This window comes from Anneissia japonica, unplaced genomic scaffold, assembly GCF_011630105.1.
Source record: "Anneissia japonica isolate Jap-2015-1 unplaced genomic scaffold, ASM1163010v1 scaffold287854_len485379_cov200, whole genome shotgun sequence".
In the NCBI taxonomy this organism is placed as follows: domain Eukaryota; kingdom Metazoa; phylum Echinodermata; class Crinoidea; order Comatulida; family Comatulidae; genus Anneissia; species Anneissia japonica.
The window spans coordinates 326144-330200 of NW_022732005.1; the positions used below are offsets into that span (position 1 = coordinate 326144).

The 4057-nt window shown below is 36.9% G+C and overlaps 1 long non-coding RNA gene across 1 annotated transcript; it reads right to left on the reverse strand.

Annotated features, from left to right (window-relative positions):
* Nucleotides 1-169: 169 nt before the first annotated feature.
* LOC117115527 lies at nucleotides 170-1419 on the reverse strand. The gene is made up of 3 exons (XR_004446568.1): nucleotides 1094-1419; nucleotides 836-889; nucleotides 170-216 (listed from the first exon to the last, which is right to left on the reverse strand). It is a non-coding gene; the product is annotated as an uncharacterized LOC117115527 (long non-coding RNA).
* Between the last annotated feature and the right edge of the window lie 2638 nt (nucleotides 1420-4057).

Sequence of the window (4057 nt, forward strand, 5' to 3'; positions counted from 1 at the left end):
GCCCCCCCCCCCCCCCCCCCCCCCCCACACACACACACACATATTTTGGGAGGGAAAAAAAGAACAGTGTTGTTTCGATCGGCCCAACTTTCGGCACCCCTTTTGGACATCTTACCTGTTTTTCTTCCCATTGCGGCACCAATTCTGATTAATTCCTTTCCTCCAGACGCATATTTTTCGACGTTTTTTTTTTCTGTTCCTTAATCAACTTCGTTACTTTTTTTTTTGAAAAAAAATAAAATAATTAATTTTTTTTTTTAGCATCTCATCAACATTAGTAACAGGGAAAGAGGCAATTTCGGTAGTCTGGATCTAGCTATTACTAAATCAACACAAAATAAAAGACCTTATATCACTTGTGAAAAGTAGTTCTATCACAATCACTAAAGAACTGGGCTACTTGCCTGTCAAAACTACTCGCGACACCCAGTCTTCATCCCACCCCACAAAAAATCACGATCAAGTAGTTAAAATCACCTACAATCACAATATTTTGCGAATTAGCGCCCCTCAACTGATCATTGAGCGCCCCCCCCCCCCCCCACTTCTTCTTCACCTTCACGCCTTTCCCCTATTTCAAGACTTATAGATACGCCACTGTCTGTCTGTCTGTCTGTTTGCTCGCTCCGCTCGCAAACTTAACACTCACCTCACTCACTTATTAGGGGCCCCCCAATATTAGTGAGCGCCACAAACTCCGTGACGCCACTGTACACAATCACCACACTAATAAAACACTATTACAATACAGTATATAGGAAACAAATGTAAATACAATACACTAATGATGGGATACGGTATTGTCAAAATATTAATAGTTTGAATTATGTTTTACCTTTTACAAATGACTTGGAGTACCCGAGCACTTCTTCGACAGAATCCCCTATTACTGTTAAGAAGTAAATAATAGTAGGCCTATAGTGTTATGGATGATAATGAAAGGTTATGTGATAAGCCTATACAATTATTAAGACAATGTGAAATAAAATATGTAGAAAGTGGAACAAGCTATTTTCATATTAATTCCCTTTCCAGACATACAATACTCTATTATTATTTGTATGTTAGACAGAAGTGGTTATTGGAAGCTTACCAATAGTTAATTCCACTCTGTCCTTGTGTAGATGTTTAAAACGCATTAAGACGTCGCCAAACATTTTAGCTGTCTTCAAATGGATCTTTGTTTTTTCCTTGTATTCATCCAGCAGATTTATTAAATCGTCAGTGGTCTTCGCTTGATTTTTTAAAGATTCTTCAGATTTTGCTTCGGCTCTTTTCATCAATTCATCTACAACAACTGATGCCCCAATATTTGTTGCTCCTCCTGCTAAACCGAAAGCAGATCCAGCTAATGCAATAGCTCCTTCAAATAAAAGGCCACCAGGGATTACTGCTGCTACCACCGTTACTCCTACAGCAACTGCAGCTCCTCCTGCGATGGACACTGAAGAACCGACTACTTTGGCAATGTTAGTATTTCTTCTGTCTTTGTCCATCTCACCTGCAATATCTCTCAATCTCTGTATTGTATCTATTCTTGCTTTTACCCATTTGTTGTTAACTTCTTCCAGACTATCCTTATATGTTGCATCCTTCAAAAGCTCCCTTATGTACCTTCCTGCAATTCCTTCTTTCTCAGACTCGTTCACTTCTCGGATGATTAACATTTTAATAATGGGCAGAAATGGAATGTGTTCTTTGAATTTACCAAAACACATCCTATAATTTAAAAATGTTACAAAACATGTGATATAAGACACCAACGTTTACAATTTTTTGTTAAAAATTTGAAGACTAATTTGGTTGCAAGTTTATACAGTACTAACATAATAATAATAATAATAATAATAATAATAATAATAATAATAATATAAATAATAATAATAATGGTAATAATAAATAATAATTATAATAATAATAATAATAAATATAATAATAATAATAATAATAATAATAATAATAAATTAAATTTCACAGTTGCAAAAGGTTGTGGCTCATGTCCGTTAGCGATCGGTCTGGGTTCTAATCCACCAAAAAATAACATTTCGTCTACTACAACAAAGGAAAAATGATGAATTATATTCCATTTCATTACATTGGAATCTTATATAGATGAATCGATAGAAGTTTTCTTACTTGCAAGTTGATTTGTTGTCGTCACTAATCACAAAGTCAACCAAGGTTACTGTGGACATTGTAACTGTATAGGCTTTTGTAGGAATCGCATCAGGATCCTTTAACCAGGCTCTGACTTTCTTCACCTCGTCTTCATTGCCACCACCTGCTGCAACAAGTTCAAGGATTAACTCTGATATCTTGGGCTTCCAGAGGTTGATCCCGGTTTTAATTGATCTACTTTCTTCCAAAACTACCTCTTGTTCTTGCATGGTTCGTATAGGTTATACACTTGCCTGTCTTGTCAAATCGACAACTGGGGCACAGTAAAATACAGAATTTTTCCAATAATAGGCATACATGATTTATTTAACTACCACTTATTATCGAAAAGCTTTTTATCTCAACCAGATTCGTCATTCCATTAATACAATAAACAATCAATCAACACATTAAAACAGTGAACAAAAGTTTCCATCTAAGCCTACATAATAACGATATTGAAACACAGCCAAAGGTGGCACCAGTGGGGGGTGGGATGGCGGCAAGACCACCCCCTCCCCCACGTCGGGGAGAACCCCCCGGTCGGTGAGAAAAAGCACAATTTGTCGGGGAAAAAATTATGTATTTTCTACATATTAGTAGAATCTAAAATCGATTAAATAAGCCTTTGAAACCCCTAAATTGTCAAAATTTCCGGGTGATTCCCTGAACCAATTTCGAAACCTTTTAATCGAAGCTCGACCACGCCCATTTTGCTTTCGTCGGGGAAATCTGACTCCTCGTCCGGGAAATATGACTCCTCGTCGGGGGAATCGGCCCCCACCCCTCCCCCACCCGTCGGACAAATACTGGAGCCACCCCGAAACACAGCACCAAATGTAAGAGACATGGAAATATATATAAAACACAGAAATGACAGAAAATAATAAAAGTAAAGCGATTTTTGTTTTGTTTTGTACGAGTGCATTTTCTGGCAAACACGTTCTCAAGTTGTGTCCAAACCTTTTCAAACTGACTGGAAAAATAAAATCCATTTTAGAATGAATGTTAGGCCTATCATTTATTTTTAAACGTTCAATGACTTAAATTTAATACTATTACTTCAAACGGTCAGCACAGTGGAAAGTTTTATGCCTCTGCTTTTTGTGTTAGAAGATAGGGCCAGGTGGCAGCCAGGATTTTTAGAAAGAGATTTACGGTGGTTTACAGCTCCAGAGGCGAAATCCCTGGGGCACATGTAGGATTTTGCAGTAAAGGTGCGAGCGGAGCCGAAAAAAGAAAACTGCAGGGCGTTGGGGCTGTCTAAAGCACCCCAAGTTTCCAGGAGCCTCAACAGTCACGAAACAATTTTACTTTTTTTGTAAAAAAAAAAAAGGTTTTCCAGTAGAATTTTATGTTTTTCTCGACGTCAAAAATGAACAGACCGTACCCTTATCGGAAAATTTATCGTTACTTTTCAGGAAATATTTCGTCGTTAAAATCGTTAGGAAAATAATTTTACCCCCGACGTACTCTACTTTGTTTTCCCCAGCGATAAGAGATTAGAGGGTTAGCTTTGTGATAATCGTTGGAGATTGTTATGCTGTTCTTCGAAAAAGTACTCACGAATTAGAAGGTTATTCAAATTATAGGGGCACTGTATTCTTTTTACGGTTTTCAACACTTTATAAATACTGTACATCAGATCTACACACTAATATACTTCAACATATAACATTTTGTCATGGGTGAACCTAGACGACAAAACACCTTCCCACAAAGCACGTCATGTGAATACGTGTTTCTCTCATTTAAGTCAACGTACTTTACCGTTCATGGTCTCAGGGTACAATGCACTATAAAACGCTTTTAAAAATTATGAATATAGGTCTATATACAATTTATTTAAAGTTGTTTCATTTAATTTATTTCGTCCAAAAACATTACAATTGACAAACAC